The following is a 19,403-nucleotide window of genomic DNA, read 5'->3' on the forward strand; positions in this document are numbered from 1 at the left end:
TGGTTGAAAATGAAAGAGAGGAAAGAAATCAGATCAGACTTCAGAGCAGATTTACAGAAAGCATATAATCATTGCATAGCATGGGATGGCCTCTGGGCTGCAATCAGTCAGGAACCCTCAGTAAAATTATTACAGCGATACAATGGAGAGTTTCTGGCTCAAAAAGAAAGAGTATTAACACTGAGTGAAGTCCTTGTCCCATTTGATCTTAATAAAGGATTAAGGCAGAGAGATACATGGCTCCCTACAGGCAGATCCCTACAGCTTCACACAGTGGTTCTGGGAAACCAATGTCATTGCTGTTTCAGGACAAGCCTGCAGCAACTTTTTTTATATGCTAACTCTGCTAAAATAAGAAAGAAAGAATTTACAATGAAGATCATGATGTCTGGAGACTTGAAGACAAATGGGACTTGAGATTAGTAAAGATAAGTCAAATATATCCTTGTAAGCTGAGAAAAGTGTTCTTTATCTAGTTAAACTTGATAACCATGAATACAAATGAATCTGAACATTCAGATACAAAGGAAAATTAAGCCTAAAACCAGTGATGAATAAAAAAAGTTTAAATCCCATTTTTAAGCTGTCTGAGGTTATCTGATTTCAGATATGCAAGATCATTATATGGTTATTCTTTTCTACAGAAGTGGTACACAATACTTACCTCCAGAGGAAGCATTTTAAAACATTCAAATTGAAATAACAAAGTAAATTTTCCAGGAAAGGGAATAACAAAAGCCTAAAAATATGTGATAAAAAGTATAAATAGAGATGAAGATAGAAAGAAAAATGGGAAAACTTCAGTGTGGAGGGAAATATCAAGGTCATTAAGTCTATTTAAACATCCTTTCCATGTAAATTACACATTAAGAAGTAAAAAAAAAATCTGTAAATCACCAAGGGCTATGACTAGACATGGTAAAGATACACAAGTTATAGAAAGTCATTTAAGCCACACAGGAATGACCAAGAGCTGTAAATGCCCAGAAATCTGTCAGGAGCTGGACGAACTCTTTGGTCTGCAGAAGCAGAGCAGGGATGTAGCACTGAAGAGATAAAAAAAGAATCAACCAATTCTAAGAGAGAGAAATTTATGATCTGTAAGTATTCTCATGGGCAATTCCAATTAAATGCATTTGTGTCTAAAATATCAAGAACTGAAATCCACCCTAGAACAGTGCTAGACAGAGAAGTTCTTTTCATATATATCAAATTCCCAAGTTTTCTTGAAGGAAAAAAAAATGCAGACACATTACTTTGAAATTGCAGACACTGCAGAATGTTTCATGCTTTTAACTGATGGATGCAAATTTTAAAAATAGAAAAAATTCCCTCTTCCTTTTCCCCAACTCACCTCCTTCCCATGCACAAAATAAATAGAAACCCCCAAAGTCTTAACTATGCATAAATAATTTCTAAAAAATAATCCAAATTTTTAAACAAGTGGTCAAAGCCATAGTGTTGCTTTACTACAAACTGATTGCATTTCCCCATATTCTTTCATCTTTTTTTCTACATGCTGTCATTTATTTTTTTTATTTGAAAGTCTGCATATTGTTATGCCTTGTTTATTGGCTATTTATTTAATGATTATTGCTGAAAAAAAAATTCTATTGGCATTGAAAAATTTTAAATTTATCTCCACTTAAGCATTCTTTGTGCTTTATCATGCTGGAAACATGTTATCTTTTTTAAAAGCACACTTGCACTTCATCCTAAAAAACACTGGAGAGAGTAGCAGAGATGACTATAATAATGCATTTTAAACAGTTTAAAGACTCTCATTCAGCCAGACTCCAGGGAAACAGATACAAAATAAATTATCTATTTCTTGAATTAAAAAAATAAAATTAAATTTAAAAACCGCAAAGAAAAAAAAACCAACAACCTACAATCCCATTTATAGACAAGCATTTGAATCTAAGGATTTTTAATTCTATGAAATGATCACATTATTCTCCACATTTTTGGTGTATACTTTTGTATCTAAGTGAACGTAAATCCAGATGATAGCTGAGCTTGCAGAAGTTCTACTTTTAAAAATCATGAAACTTCATATAGTGTTATATTCCACTATCCAAAAGTAACTAAAATATGAAACCCTTTTCGAATGTGTGGCTCAGCAAAAGACCACAAGAATTTGATGCACATCTGGAAGCTGAGTAATATGTGGGACGTGCAAAATAAAACAATGACCAAAAATTGTGGGTCAAGGGTCATTTGATTCTGTTCTTCTATTTAAAGAAAAAAAATTGTTGAAGTTAGTAGAAATTGTGACAGCACCATATAATCTGTGCAAATGCTCTGGCCAAATAATAACACAGCAGTGCATGTTTTCACTGACAAAAGCAAAATGACGTAGAAAGACATTGCAAGGACATTTCTTTTTTTAAGGCCTAAATTTCTCATTTCTGGAGCTGAATGAAGCTAGAAAAAGTGTAGATGATGACAAAATCCTGCTTTATGTCCCTGTAATAGACTACTACTGAGAAAAAGAAAAACCAGAACAACCCTTCAGTAGAGGTAGATTGTGTGTTATCCAGGGTTCATACGAAAAGCCCTTCTGAAGCATGATTGGGATTCACAACATACACCCACCACAGAGTGCAACACGTCCCACACCCAACACATTCCTCTCATTGCAGCATTCCTAGAGACAAACAGACATCTCTGCTTCACTGAAGAGAAATCTAACACACACTTCGGCATGCTCTGGACAGGCAGAAAATACTGAGCACATGAACTTCTTTGCAAAAGTAGAAGAACCTGGAATTCTAAACTACTTTTCCATCTAAGGTGCCAAATGTCAGGAATTTCAGACAAAAATTTCATTACAGATGCAGAGGAACTAATGCTGGTAAATACAGATGTGTACATACAGAGATAAAATGGAAAGTATCACTCATATATAATTTTTACCTTTGCTTTGCTTATTTAAATAGAGTTCAGCCTCTATCTGGAAAAAAGAACCCCACAACTCTACACAAGACTGACCAAAGTGTCTCCCAAAAGGTGTCTCAATCTCATGGCCCTGTTTTTATCCTCTTTGAACATTTTTTCCCTTAATTTTATTTGTAACCAAGTGTTTTGTTTGCCCACTTACTAGGGAAAGTTACACAATTCCAAGGGGCCACCTTCTCCCAGTGCTGTCAGGCAGACAGCATTCAGCTACACTTCAAGAAGAATGCACACTTCCAGACCCTCTGGAGTATGGCAGATACATCAGTAGGATGGCATAATTTACACTTTCAGGACAGACCCAATTCACAGCTCATGTTTGAATAGAATACACTACTTTAGCTGGAAGGGACCTGCAATGATAATCTGGTCCTGACCACTTCAGGGCTGATCAAGTAAAATATGGTTTTAAGGGCATTGTTGAAATGCCTCATAAATACTGTTGTGTGTCATGTAATCACCAATCTCTCCACAAAGGCTGTTCCAGTGTTTGACCATTGTCTCAGCAAAGAATTGCTTGATTAAATGCAAAAACTAAAAAAAAAAAGATTAATTAATTATGTACAACACCTCTGGATATAATGAAAACATTCAGCTATTTCAAATAATAAAGCCTGAAGTAAGTTCTATGCATGACCAGTTCATCATGTGCCTTAGTTTTAATAATTGATACCGTTTCATGTCATTTGCATAAGCATTTCCTTCTGTATCATGTAGAACATGTTAAATATTTTAACTCATCTTCCATCCCAAGACTATCACAATTCTGGAAGGGAAACACAATTTAGGGCCTCCTACAGACAACAAATTATTTTACTCTCCACTCTTTCCTTTAGAGGAAGGAAGTCCATATAGCTTTTTACAAATTACTGCAAAGATGATGGACAGTAAAACAAAGGGCAACTTGGAACATGTGCTGAAGCACCTACCTAACATCTCCTAAAGTGGAGCCATCTTCTGTGAAAGAAATTCCTGTCACAAAACATTAATGCCTCCCTGGAAGCTTTTAATCCATTAAAATCTTGGCATTAACATTCAGAATCAACTGCACAAATAAAACAGGTTGTGTTCTACAAGTTCCAGTAAGAGTTGTATTCCCCTGGAGCAGCAGAGATCAAAATCCAGAGTCATTCACCTGAGACCTTGCTCAGGGAGATCTGGCCAGTTTTGTAAGGCAATACTGAATATTCACCAGAGGAAAGAGCAGGAATGACTATCCCAACTACAATTAGCTAACCTCTGTAACTTAAGTATTTTATGCTGCAGAATGCTTCCACAAAGGCAGAAAATATTTTTCCCCTAGTCTATTAGTTCCCCTAATCAGAACCATGGATACAAGTCCTCTGGACAAAAGCAAAAGGCTTACCACTAAAGAAAATGTTTGAATCATTGGTAAATAATTTGAAAGCAAGGATGGATGTTCCTCTAGTTCCAGCTCTTCCATTTCCTGACATCTACAACTGCACCAAGCTGAAAGAGGATGCCCTTTATTCTATGAACAAATTTAAAAATCAAACCTTTAATTTAAAGTGTTTTTGCCTGTCACAAAACATCACCTTAAACAAAACACACTAATAGCCATTAAATAACCTCATAAGCTTTAAACAGGAACTATAAATACTTTTATTCAAAACTGCTTCTGAATCAAGACCTGGGTATGACAAAGCTTTCAACATCTATCACCCATTTCAGGCAATAATGTGGTTTTGTTTTCTACAACAAAGACACGCTGTCAAACCACTTGCAACACAGCTCAGCCCTCTTGTATGGAACTGCTGGCCAAGGTCCCTGAAACCCACAGAGGGTTTCATTCCACAGCCATGGTGCACAGAGAAAAATCTGATACCAAATAGGTCTTGTTGACACTGGAATTATTCCTGCAGGTTCTCTCCTTCAACAAATCTTCACTTGCTTTAACAGGAGTTTTTTTAAGTCTCTCAATGATGACTTCATATACTCATTCTAAGTGCTCTAACAACAAACTGCCATGGTAATTACCTCTCAGAAAGCAGGGAAACCACTGCACAACTCTCTCACACAACATGAATTCAGATAAGGCTTCTGCATGAATAGTTTTAACACCCACTCTCATTTTCACATTCTCCTTATGTACAGAACAGTCACATTTTGTTTAACAAAATATGTTAGGCTCTTCTACAAGAAATTCTACATAAAGCAAGGGTGTGTGGAACACTAGTAAACCATACAAAACCAGATATTTACATCAAAACCCATATAGCTCAAGTATTAGTACAAAAGAAGCCCGAGACACTCGGATGAGTACTTTTAACTTCGGGTGAGAGAATGCTACCATATCCAGTGCTTTTGCAGTGTTTAGAGTTTCTTAACAAATTGCTAATTCCAAGAGCAGAGGTTCCAAACAGGTGTTGGAAAAGTTACATTAGATTTAATAGGAAGAAATTAAAATGGATCTTCTCTTTCTCAGAAAATGTAAATTTAGGCCAAACATCTTCTTTTTCTTCTCCCTAGGGAAGGCTTAAAAAAGCTTATTGCCCCATTTTACCCTACAGAATTTTGCCCCCAGCAATTTTCTCCAGTTATGGTGGTATCTGGTACGGCTCACATCTTCAGCCTAGATTACATACTTTATTGGAATTCCTTTTAAAAATTAAGTGCTTAGTATGAGCATACAGTCTTACTCAGAATTAGCATACTCACCCAAATCAATTCTCCCAGTGAGAGGGGTTTTTGTTGGGTACACAAAGAACTTTATAAACAATTCACCAGGCAGGAAAAAAAAATCCCATAATGATCATTCTCATTACACACATCCTTGTGATTTCATGAAAGGAATGGATAATATAATAGGCTACTATTCTCAGTGAAAGAATATATGCTAATAGAGCACACAAAACAAATTCTGATTTCTGCTGTACCCATGCAGTCCTGCTGAGTGCACTGGAGCTGAGTGAATGACCATGGAAATACAGTTTGGCTCATGAAGGCTATTCACTCTGCCTAGCTAACATATATAACACAAGTAAATCTCCTCTAGGGTGCAAGCCAAAAGTATCTTCACTAAAAGTTAGGTTCTTGGCCTCAAACATAGTAGCTAAAGTAAATATGAGATGGAAGTTATGTGAATAGCTCCCAAAAATCACTGTGGAAAAATCCCCACCCTCTTACATGAAGCTGGTTCTAGTCAAAGACCACAACAAAATTTATTAACCAACTTTCACTCAGATACAGCTGCAAGATGACTTCAATAGTTCTGTGATGAAATTGAACACCAAATGAAATAATCTGTTTCAACAGCAGGACAGAGTTCTCGGATTTTATCTATTTTTTTCTTTTATTTCATATGAATTATTTTAAGTTCTATTTGCCTTTTTTATCATAGTAATCTACAACCCCCATAACATGACATACATAACGTTATCACAAATAGCTAAGAGGCATTAGAAGATAAATTTTACTCACAGATAATAATTTATTATCTCTTAAATGATAGGTATCTCCTATTCACACAGAATACATAAAAGGAAGAAATGTAAATTCTATCTTATCAAATGTAATACAAAATGTGACGTGAATTTGTAAGAGAAACTGCCAAACAGAAAACAGAAACAGCAGCCCTAGACTTACCATGTCAAAATGTCTTGAGCTACTTAGAAAACTTGAGGCAATTTTCAAATACCCTAGAGCAGAACTGTATCTTTTTATTGCTTTTCCATTAAGAGGAATCATTAGTGAAGACAGTTGTAGTATGCATCTAAAAATAAATTTTAAAATAGTAACAAAGAAATTAAACAATAATTTTCATTTTAAATCTCAAATTATATACTTTTTATTTTAGAGATTGCCTACTATTACAAATGCACACAGTCCTTTTCACAAAATGCTGCATTATTTTAATCTAGTCAATGAGATTATTGACAAGTTTGATTGCTAACTATGAGAATCCAAGTCAACCTTCACACCATCCAATGGGCAACTAGTGACAATGACAACAAAATGTTTTGTGTTGCTGTACTGCACATGGCTCTATATATACCTGGCATTTAACCCAAATTCTTGACCAAGCAAGGAATAAACACCAAAGCTAGCTACATGATTCAGTTCCTTTGTATTACTTAGGGCTTAATATATCTTGCATATAACCATTTACCTGAAACACTTCCAGGGAAGGGAACACAATGCAACACATCAGTTTTATGCTTGATAGCCTATTAAAGAAACTCTATAAAGTTTCAGTGTGACACATCAATCCTTTTAAAAAGGATATTATATCAGGATATTCAAATGCTTACAATTCCTGTCTGCCAAGAGGAAGTTGGACAGACTGAGGGGAAAATAAATCTGTTTTATGCAACTAAAACAATTAAGAAATTAATCTACCACAGAACAAATCTTATGCAATACAGATTTAAGTCACAGTTAGGATTCCACGTGGAAGAAATCCAAGAAAGTCTTGCCATCTGAGATTTTTTACAAGAGCTACCTCACAATACAGCCCAAATATAATCACATTCTACTGAGTGACACACAAGTTGTGAATTGCTGGAACATCCTCTTAGTCATTTTAAAGTCATGAGGAATGTGAATGACACAAAAGGTGGTGTTTAAAGAACAAATGGATAGCTGTGGTCCCTGTGAGCACTGCTGGCTGCCAGGCTCAGACAGGGTCCTGTGCAGCTTCCTCACTTTTCACTGACTTTAAGGCTGCAACAAATAAACAGCTATGAAAATTGAAACCAAGGGCAGCATGAGCTTGTGTATAATGTGCCCTTTGAATGTTCTACTACATGCAAATTTATATTTTCAAACTTTCTCCAGGCCTTCCTATTGCACATATTCAATGAACGATCTCTGTCTAAAAGCTACACACACTTAATCTTAAATTACAATATGGTTCATGTTGCACCTTGCTCTCATCCTCACAGCAATAGGCCTGTTCAGTGAATTATTACTGCCATATTAACACAAGTAAGAAAATAAGCTTTGCTTCTACCCAAGTTAAGCACTCTCTAATGACGTTAAGCTCAATTGAAATAGGCCAGACTGCAATAAAAGTCAAGATGTACTATTACATTTTTATGGAGAAAAAGAGACTATGAGTAGGAATCCAATTAGATGGCTTTAACTGAATATAAGCATTTTATTATACTAAGAGGTTAAAATGATCTATCCAAATGGGCACCTGGAACATAGCCTTTAAAAGGGCTGTTTGAAAGAGCCCATTGAGGCTTACTCTGATTTTTGCGATTGATTTCAGAAGTTCAATTGATAAAATAACAAACCACTAGCATTGGAAAGAAGCACCACGTCTGAAGAAAGCTATGCAGACACACAATCTCTTGAAGCATCTTTGCCAGGGTGCTGAAGGTGATTAAAAGTAGCTCTGAACACAGTCCATGAAGGCAGAAGATTGTATTTAGGAACAAGCAGATCATCAAGCCATAGAAGAGTTCTGGTATTTTTCCACCTCCAGCAATACAACCATGGAAGCTGTGTTGAAGCTGTGTTGCCTTACCTAATCAAGAGACATTGCAAAGAGGGAGCCACTAAAGATTTGGTTTCTCTTCAGCTCATGTAGGTTTTACTACAGGAGCATCTCCTCAGAGGATGAGAGTCCCTTACAACGGCCCTGTCCTGGCAGGAGAAGCAGCAAGTCCCACCCTCCAGATTTATCACCCTGCCCCACTCAGATCTCCAGCCTTCCTTTGGCTTCAGCTGGCATGAAAAGGAAGGATGCTGTCTGTCTTCTGAAGGGACCAAACAGAGATTTACCTCACCACAGCAAGACTTCACCTTACATTTGCACATTCAATACTGGGACATGCACCTTACAAGTCTGGGATGTAAAACAGAGTGTGAAGCCTTGGCTCAGGGACAGCTATTTTAGCACTTACTGATATCTAGTTTCCATTAAAAATTCTGACTTTCAAAACCACCACAGTGATCAAAATAAGGGAGGAAATAAGCAAGAAGTAATTTTCCTGGTGATCTATTTTGGACCTGCTACGCCAGGTAAGTGTTAAGACCTATAGAATAAGTAAGTAAGCTCAGGCCCAGACTCAGCTATGTGAGTTTCTGTTCAACCTGTGCCCCATCCCTACAACTCTTCACTGTGCTGCACTGTCACAAACTCACAAACAACACATCTCCCACAAACCCCAAAGGGTGATTATTATGTCCTCCACACCTTTCAAGTTTTGTCACCATGTCATTTCTCCTTCAGTGCTCCATCACCCATCTGCCTGCCACCTCCTCTGCAGATACTGGCACTGGAATCACTCCATGGATTTTACACACAAGTCCAGCTCCTCTGAACTTTTGGATAAAAACTGGCATTTGGGTTTTCCTGGTAAGCATTTGAGAGTTTGAATAAGCTGCAACTAGACAGGCTACTTCTATTTCTATCCTCCCTTCACTTTTGCATTTAATCTTCTGATTTTATTTCATTATAGGTCTCTTGTCTTCCAACTATTTCCTCTGAGCACACAGGCACAAATACAAACCATATCTTCAGTGTATGGGATGCGACAGAAAAAGGTCATTTAGCTACTAGATTATCTTCACTTGAAATTGCAGAGAAGATGAAGGAACATGACAGGTCCATTAACAAAATTAAAAAGGCAGACAGAACCCAAAAAACATAAAACAAAAATCAAGCTCTTATTTATCAACTCACATTGACTATGGAATCAGACACTGGATGTGCAACTCAGAGGTAGATATGACAAACTCAGTTTCTCCTAAGTCAGTCATTATCCTTACAATCTCATCAGGTGATTGCTTTTTTAAACATTAAAAAAGCAAACACAGAAATTATTCTTATTTTATCAAAAAGAACTTCACTGCTACAACATGGAGAAGGTGGATTTCAATGAAATCTAGTGAGCCACACCCAGTGGAAGTCACAGTGTCATCCATTTGTCTTCTGATATGAAAATGAATAAAAATCAGTATTTATAGTTAAATTGTATTGAAAAGTTTATACCTACATTAAAATGTAGGGCATGAGAGAAGACAGCACATTCTGATTAAACAACATTCGGGACAGCTTTTGTGCCATATGATAATTTTTCTTCAATTACATGTAATTAAATACTAAAAAAGGATGGGGAAGAGGACAAAGTATTTAAAACGTAACATGTAATATTATTACTGCTTATTAGTTCAGTGTTGATAGTACCACATTCAACAACCACCCCATTTTCCATCCCTTTAAAATAGTTTTATTCATGCTGAACTGTGCTGTACTTTGAACTGAGATATCAACATGCAAGAAAAAAAATAAGCAAACATTGTGATTTAAATTTTAAAAAGTCAAAACTCACAACCAAAAAATCTGCTGCCTCCTCTCTCCTGTAGCTGGCTGTTGTCTTATGACTACTTTTATTCCAGATCTTGAAAGTCAAGCAGGAATTTTTTCTGGGACAGCATGTCCTAATTAAATTTATTTGTGGTGGCCCATTTCTAAAGATTCAAATTGAACATCTTTTTGGTAGCTAAATGACAGTTTCTAAATCATTTATTAAGCAAGGAGAGTTCTCTGTGGACAATACATGGGACTTCTGTAAAACAGTATTGACAAACACAAAAATGTAACTTATGCTTCCCAAATTTAGCTATAGATGAGGTGTGCAAAATCACCTTGCTCCTGAGTGAAAGAGAGAAAAGTGGATTCAGTAAAGGAAAAGGATTCAGTAAAACTCCTCTTTGTAAGCCATTGGAATAAAACCAGCCTGTAAGAGGACTCTTATAAAAAATCAAAAATCTAAAAATTTAAATTCTGAGTCCCTTGTGGAAAGAGTTAAAAGAGTTAAGGTACAAAAATAGGCTACAGTGTAATTCCTGAAGTAATAGCAGTATTCTTATTAGTGATGTGCATTTAACAATTGCCAGTCTGAAAACAATGGGCTCAATATTCTGGTCCCAACCTGGGAATTCAAAATTTACAATGGGACATTTTCTTTAGTTTTTAAGTACTCAAAATAAATTGTCCATTGCTTTAGGTTTTATGACAAAGCTTGTACTTAAAACAATCTTTCAACTTTTTTGGCAATCATGGGAAGCCCCAGAATTTAGCAATATTAACGACGATAATTCATGTAAGATTTCATATCAATCCAGATTGTTGCACCTTTGTTTTAAAGCAACAAAAGGAGAAAGATTGAACATATTAAAGGATCAAATGATAAAATCTAAGTTAAACTAAAATTGAAAGTCTTTCAGTCACTAGGAAGGTATTATTTCATACTGCTAATTACTTAGGAGACAGCTTGAGAGTCAAACAGAATTTGGGCCTAAGGACAAATTGATACCAGTGAATTTTATACTCCAATTCATACTTCAGGAACAAATAGCACAGCTTAAATTGTTTATGATGTATGAATGATTTACAGCGGTGGAGATGAAAACAGCTGTGAAAGTAAGACTAAAAATAAAGCCTCTGAATGAGAAGGGTGTATCATTACATTCTCTCCCTGGTATATTGTCAGTCAAACACAAATAATAACCACAACTGCTCTGTGATTTCTGATACAATTTTCAACTTGTTCCTTTTATGATCAAATTATAATACTTGTCTTAAAATGCTCTGTGGTAGCAAAGACCCTGAAGCAAGCTCACATCTCCTGGCACTCATTTGTTATAACAGACTGCTCATGGGTTCTTAGCAACCTTCATTTTCATGTTCCTTCCCAAAAAACTGATAGGATTTATTTTTTTAACTTCTTTGTTGAAGGGCTATATGGAAGACAATCCCACATACAACCAACTGTTAATAGGCCTCCTGAGACCTTCAAAGATGTTATCAAACACCATGTAAGGGCTTTTATCTGTTTTGTTACCATTTGTTAAGGGAGGAAGCCTCACACATTCTGACAGCTGATGAACAGAACACACTTTTGAAGGCTCTGCCTCAATACCAACTTGTCACTTATACCTTGGAGAGAAAGGGCTTTTGTTTTCAAAGTACAAAGCCCAAAGCCCTGCCAAGCAGTTCCACCAGGGATCCAAAGGCATCTCAAGAGTGAATCACCTGAAGCAGTTTGTGTGAGAGACGTCATTTCTGGAGCAGCTGCACAGGCAGCCAGGACCTCACAGCCCAACCCACACCGACCCAAACACCTCCTCTGGACGATCCCTCCCAGGGCCCCCTCTCTCTGCTCTGAAAGAGCTTACCATAAGACACACAATGCCACATCTCAGACTTGGGGTGAAACATTTCAATAGGTGCTGCTGCATGAACAGCTCACTGTGGCTTCCTCATAAACTAAAACCCATTACAGACCAATATGATCAAACCAACCCATAGTCCCACAGGTAATGACAAAATTTCTCAAAATGATGGTGATGTCTAAGTATCTAAATACTTAACAATTTCTTATATTCCATTTTTCATAGATGTTGATATTACTCAAATAATTAAATTACTCCCCAAATGAGAGGTTTCATAAGATCTACTCTTGATGAGTAAACACTCTTGATGATGATAGGGTATTATCAGCACCCTGATCAGCACAACTGATGTGTTGTTTTTCATCAAGTTACTAGATTTTCATCAAGGTATTGGATTTATTTCACAGTGATTTTCCTCTACTATGCTTCAGCATATGAAAGAAAAACATTGAAAAATAAAATTAGACCGGGCTTGCACTAATTGTATCAGCATTCAGTTGTAGTACCCAAGCTCAGTTCCCTGAGTAAAAAAAAAATACCACCCAAGAACGACAGAGGGAGATTAAGAATAGTAGGGAACAGTGTTGAAAACCTAACAACGAAACAATTTCCTTAGAAGTACATGATAGAGTACTTGAAATCATGGGATATACTTTAAAGAAGTTAAAATATTATAATGCTTATTTATAAACATTAAAAGGAGACATAAAAAGAATGTGATAAAATAATCCAAAATATTTCCAACAATCCTAAAGATTCCCAAATATTTAGATAATGTGATGAAAATATCCCAAGGGTCTTGACCAGAATATACATTACCCCTTTTAAAATAAATTATATGTTTTAAAGAAATTGTCCTCTTAACTAAGAGAAGCCAGTCTGTTTTCTAAAGGAAACATTTCTATCGCTGTGATATTTCTTAGTAACCAAAATCCCTTCTGTAGTTGTGTTGATTTCAGGGCCAGGAGCTGTCTGTTCTAATCACCTCAAAGAGAATTCACAGAGCAGATCCCAAAACACTTCAACATTACTCTGTCTATACTCCAGTTTCAAACAAAACCCAATTTACCAACGCAGTTAGAGAAAAAGATTAATTGTGTCTCAATTTACTCTTAAACAAACACAAACCTATTTCGATCAAGCTTCATTAGACATTAAAAAAAAAAAAATCACACTAAACAAAAATCCCCACCCAAACTGGAATTCTTAAGGCTATGGTTGAAACTCTCCTGGCTAGTCTGGTCATGACAGCACCACCTTTCACAAATTTGCACACTCTGCTGAAGCTCTCACAGTTAAATAAAAGGCATACCTAAGTTACCAAGCAATGTGTTCAGTTAAAAGCTTTTATCTTCTGATAAAGTTTTCTTCAGGAGACAAAAGGCAGAAGTGTTCAAAAAGTACCTCTCCTGCTTATAAAGGAAGTAGAACAATGTATCAGTGTTTTACAGTGATTATTACATTCTAGTTATTAAAAATTTATTAAATAATGACCATTTGTACAATATTTTTAGGTCTTCAGAAACAGAAAGCACAGATCCCAAAGTATTAAAAATGCCAACAGATTTCCCCAGTGTTGCCTTAACAAAGGAAAAGTTCAAACAGTTACAAAGTAAAACAATATAAAATGACAAAGCTAATGGTGCTTTTAAAACAAAACCAGCCAACTAAAGATGATCCACAGATCTGTACTCAGTGTGACACTGATTCTGAAAATGTCACAGAAAGGTCAACAATACAGACAATTATATAAAAAAGCAACACCTCAACAGCAAATAATTGAAATGCTTTTAAGATTGTCTTATTGTTTTAATAAAATATGAGTTTTTAATGAAAAACATGTTAACAAATATAAAACAGAGCATCAGACATGGAATTGCTAAAGAGTACTGCTGTACTGGGACTTTTTTGGTGACAAATCCTTGCAGAATCCAGAAGTGAGGACAAAGTAATCGTTATTAATAATTCATAATATTTGCAAGTTATGAAGTTGCTTTACTGAAAACAGTGACAGGGTTTGATCAGGTGGCAGCTTAACACACCCTGCCTAAGGTGCATGCCATCAGTTTTACCGTGGATGGAAAAAGAAAAAGAAAAGAAGAAAACAATAAAAAATCCCAAGCCTTACACATCCTCTCTCTCCTGATCCTAGGAAACACCAATAACTGGTTATTTATGCTACTCTCTTGGTGTGCTGCCCATTCAAACAAAATAAATTTAAGTTATTAAATTTGCATTAAGTACTAAATATTAGATGAAAATGCTTCAAAAAGGACAGTTTCAAAATCACATATTTACCATTTAGAACAAATACATATTCTCTATGTAATGAAGTAGTGCTCTTTCCTCAGCACTGATTCAAGAACAAGTAATTTAAGAGATTCCAGGGGAAAACAGACTCCTTAGCTCTTGTCAGCACATAGCAGACAAACAGTGCTTCTAGAAAGTCCAAGTAGGCAAACTTTATCTCATGCCAGACCTAGTCAAAAGTATTAGATACAGTGGCTCTCGATCTTATAGCATGCATTTTTTCAGTCTCTAAATTTGCATAACCACCACCAAGTATTAAAACTGATCATATCATTAAAGATGACTTCAAGGACTCAGAAGTCTTTATCAGGGTCAGTAAGTTCACCCTGGTGTATTAAATCCATCTACTCTGTGGCTTCCCAATCTGTGGGAAAGGTTCTCCATATGCTGAGAGCTACTTTTCTTCTTACTCCCCACTGAAATTCATTATCTTATTCAACAACAAAACTATCTACAGCAGAGACAAAGGTGTTAGAGACCTGAGATTTCAGGATTTAAATCACCAAGAACCAGCCTGGTTCCTAAAGAATCTGGTCTTCCTAAAAGCACTTGTAATATACAGAATAATGGAGTGAAATTTCAACAGCAACATAAACTATTTTAGTTTCACTTGCTCTTTTTCTCAGCAGCACAGTGTGACAGTGTGCAGCAAATGCTCTGTGACAGGTTTTGCCTGGTGCAAATTCCTCCCAGGAAGAAAGACCTCATTGCCTATTTCTCCTTACGGCAAATTTTAAGCAAATTAAACTGATAACCATGTCTTGAAAAACAATCCTGAGGACAGCAGTGCTGACAGGACCCCCAGAGGGACAGGGTCCGTGCCAGCATGACAAGTCCCAGCAGAGTGGCACTGCAGGGGGACGCGCTGGGCACTGCAGGCAGGGGAGATGAGCAGCCAGCCACGGGATGCCAATTAAAGGGCACTGAGATCTCTGCCAGCCACAGGGGCTCAGGCAGCCCTGAAGGGCCCTGTCCCCACCTGAGGCAGCAGCAGGGAGCACAGCCACACCATGGGCACTGCTTTGTGCGGTGGGTACACAACACAGCTCGCTCTCGGGAGCTTCCTCGAGTGCCTGGGAGCAGCAGCTGGTGCAGAAGCTGCCAGAGGTGCCCCTGCCCTGCTCAGGTGACTGAGCTTCAATACAAGGGCAGCTCTGGCCACTGCTTGGAGCTGGAGCAAGGGTGTCCCTGCCTCAGTCAGCTCTGTCCTGCAGCAATGGGAGCAGATCAGGGCTTTCCAACACAGGGCTCGTCAGTAATGTCCTGCCCCAGGAATTTCCTGCAGTGCCACAAGCAACAGGACAACCAAAACACTAAAATCAAGGCATTATGATTTAAAGTGAAACATTTTTCACAGCAAGGGGCTGGAGACGGACCAGTGGTATTACACTGGCCCCTGAGAGACACCAGTCATGGACAAATCTTGCCACAGAATACTTAACTTGGAGTCAACTAACCATGTGAGGTAACAAAATGTTATAACAGGATTAAAGTTCAGCAGGTTTTAATCCTATTTTGTATTAAAGCCAGAGAAAAACCCGTAAAAAGAATAATTTGCCAATGGAAAGTAGTTCAGGTCTCATCCAGAGTTTAACAAGTGCATAGCACCTTCTGTCCAACTTCTGGTTGACTTAAAGCGAAGGTGGATGTCAATCCTATGTAGAGAGGACCCCAAGAAGGTGTCACCTTGTACCTTCAAGTGATGTATTTATTTTTGTAATGCTAGAAGAAGCAGAAGCACACACAAAAGAAAGTCTGTTTCAGCAGATATGGTATTTAATGCAGTGAAACAACCACCTCTTGCTAGATCCTTCCTCTTCTTACAAACCTGACTGAATATACTTTAACAAACACTAAATTGTAATCACGGGTTTAGTTTTTAATTATCTTTCACAGAAAAACAGTCACAGAGTCCTCCTTTGTCTTAATTATTTTGGTTATTTCTAACACCAACAAACAAAAAGTATTCTCACATAAATCAGATTATTGAATGAGAGAAACTAAAGTTCCTATGAATTTGTCTATTTTTCCCAGCAAATTTTCATTCAGATGAGGAGTTATAGAGAAAATAGCACCGCGGAAGAAGACAGGCAACATTTCTTGCTTATCCTGGCTCCCTCTGAGGCCAGGGGTAAGAAATGGCTCTACCTAAGCCCTCTGAGGTTTTGACTTTGCCTACAAGAGTAACTTTCCATCCTGTGCTTACCAGACAAAAGCTAATTAATAAACAGCAAACCACAAGGCACAACTCTTCATAGCTGACAGGCAAGATTAAATCAAGAAAATATAATTCCTACATGAATTCCTACTGTTATCAAAAATCTTCAGACTAAGCCTTGCCATCACTGCTTAAACTGGAACTCAGATAAAAGCACTCACATCCAATAAATGGGACCATTTCAAGACACATGCAAACATTTGGTTCTTCTCCTAACAAGAAGTAACACATCTTAGCATGAAAACAAAGTACAATTCCAAGCCTAAGCAATGCTTTCCAGCTCATTCTTTTTAAAATTAAATGCAGATGCACTCTATTTCAACATTAATTATAATCAATATCACACAGGAGGTCACACCATATAAACAGTACTTGAGAAGCACTTCTCTGAAGAAAAAACAAACAAAACAAAACCCCCAAAACCCAAAATAAATAAATTTTAAAACAAAACATCAAGAGAAATTCATCCAAACTCAGCTTCTCATTGCAACAACTTTCTGCTGGAAGCACTGCAGTGCAAAGCTGACTGGGAGACATTGGCTCAATCTCACCATGCATCTTTCCAGGTCTAATTAGATTTAAATGTGACATCCAGATTTCAAACACATTTTAAAAAGCTCTCCAAGTTTATTTAAGCAAGGAGGTAATTGTTTTCCTTCGGTTTTATTTATTTTGTTAATACAGCCTCTCATCTGGAAAAAAAAAATTGGTATAATCCTTTCTGGGTTGTTTGGAGAGCCTGATATTCCTTAACATTGTTGTTCAGACACAGCTGAACTCTTTACTGAGTTTGCTCAACAAACAGAGGCTCTTTGTCACACTCAACTGCAAGAAAAACAACCAACAAGGATGTCCTTACCCACCATGGGCTAAGAGCCATATTTTAAATGAGCTTATGGATTCCTAGAGTGGAAGCACATCCAAACACACCAAGAAGTAACCACATGGAACACCCTCAGTGGAGCCCTCTCAGTGTCTGACTGGCCCCAGGTGTGACATAAAGCAGCATTACTATTGCACACAGACAACAAAACACTTCAAACCATAACCTTTCACAGCAGGTGAGCAGCCCTGACCTGGCTCTAACCCTCCCTTTCACTACTGCCCATGGACAGCACACAGCTGCCAGCGAGTCCCTGGGGCTCTGCTGGGTAAGTGCAGGACACACAGACAGAGGAACTTTCCCCCAGGTGAGGATTCCCAAAGCCCACAGAACACCCCCATGTGCTCAGCAAGCCCCCCTGCCCAGGAACACTGCTGCCATGGCAGCGTTGGCACCTGTGATGGGAGCACACACACAGATATTGCTGCTCCTTATGCAGCTCCTGTGCTGCTTCAGGAAGGCTTGAACACCTCTGGTTCTTCTGTGACCAAATCTCCCCAGGATACAACAGCAATTGTAGGGAGAGAGCAGCAAGAGACAGGTGGAATGAAATGTCACTGATCTCTGCAGACTGGGCTTCAGTGATATTTTCCAGTTGTGGAACTTCTCTACCAGACAGCTATTTCCAAACACTTGCAAAATTACAGTGAATAGTTTGTAAATCACAATTGCTCCATCCCACTGCAGCAGAAGTTAAAACCACAGAGCCAGAGCTTTACAAAGTTTAAACACCATTAAAATAATTTAGTCTTGTACTCCAGGGCCTCCCCTCCACCCCCAAAAAAATTTCTGTCTCCAGGTGAATCCTCATTGCAGATGTGGGATTATTAAAAATTAGTTTTGATGCCAACTGCCATTTTTAAGCATCTCTGTGTAAGTCTTAGATTTGGGCACCCATGATGAGCTCTCATGCAACACTGACATAATTTTGACAGTAGAAAAAATGGCTACAAAATTAGGAATTGTCTCTGGCAATTTTACAAAATCAGCACCCTAAGGATTAAGCATAACATATGAAAATTACCAGTAAAGCTAAGATTAAACATGATTGTACTTTTATATTGATGGTAAAACCAAATATGGGAGTATGTGAATTCATGTATATGCATAAACACACACTTCTGTGTAAAATGGTATTTTAATCAACATAAATAGACCAGTTATGAGTATCTACTGCATGTGTATTTAACAGTAGCACAAAGAGCACAACAGAAGACAGAAATTATACAGGAATTAGAGGATATATTGCATCTATAAAGGAATTAATTCATTACAACACATTGCATAAGTATAAATATATATTATGGATATATGATCTCTAAAATAGAATATATTTAATCCATCTGTAGATAGAAATATTTACATTTCCACATGTAAGTGAAGAAAATTAACTGTTCAAAAATTGGTAATGAAGGAAAAACATACCTGCCAATAATTCAGAATGATGAAAGCTGCAGAAGGCTTTCACACAAGTGTGGAAAGTTGAATTACAGGTGAAATCCACTGCCTATAAACATAAAGTGATGTATTACAAAAATACACACACAAACCCAATTACAAATAAACAGAGATGGGCTCTATACCAGCTTATAAGAATGGCATTTTAAAGTCATCAAGAACAGCAGTCTGAAAATGCCTCCTTGATGTCCAGCAGCAGAGAAAAATCTATTCATTTTGGCAATGGGACAGAGTGGGAGGAGATTTAATTGGAAAAGATTTCGATAGCAAAGCAAGAATCCTCAAAATGTGACTTCATGAAAGTATCTCGAATTCCAGCTGTTGTTTGTTTTACACCATTACAGAGAAGAACTAGAAAAGACACAGGGCATAACAACATGGATGCTCAAAGATTATACTGTGACTTTTAGATTTTAAAAAAGTGTC

At 37.2% G+C, this 19,403-nt stretch overlaps 1 protein-coding gene across 1 annotated transcript in view; it reads right to left on the reverse strand.

The window, feature by feature from the left end:
- THSD7A (thrombospondin type 1 domain containing 7A) overlaps nucleotides 1–19,023 on the reverse strand; it is a 254,685-nt gene extending 235,662 nt beyond the window's left edge. Inside the window, exon 1 of the mRNA XM_059475319.1 lies at nucleotides 18,945–19,023. The gene's annotated coding sequence lies outside the window, so the exon portion shown is untranslated. The remainder of the gene's footprint in view (nucleotides 1–18,944) is intronic.
- Nucleotides 19,024–19,403: the final 380 nt, after the last annotated feature.

This window comes from Ammospiza nelsoni, chromosome 1, assembly GCF_027579445.1.
Source record: "Ammospiza nelsoni isolate bAmmNel1 chromosome 1, bAmmNel1.pri, whole genome shotgun sequence".
In the NCBI taxonomy this organism is placed as follows: Eukaryota; Metazoa; Chordata; class Aves; order Passeriformes; family Passerellidae; genus Ammospiza; species Ammospiza nelsoni.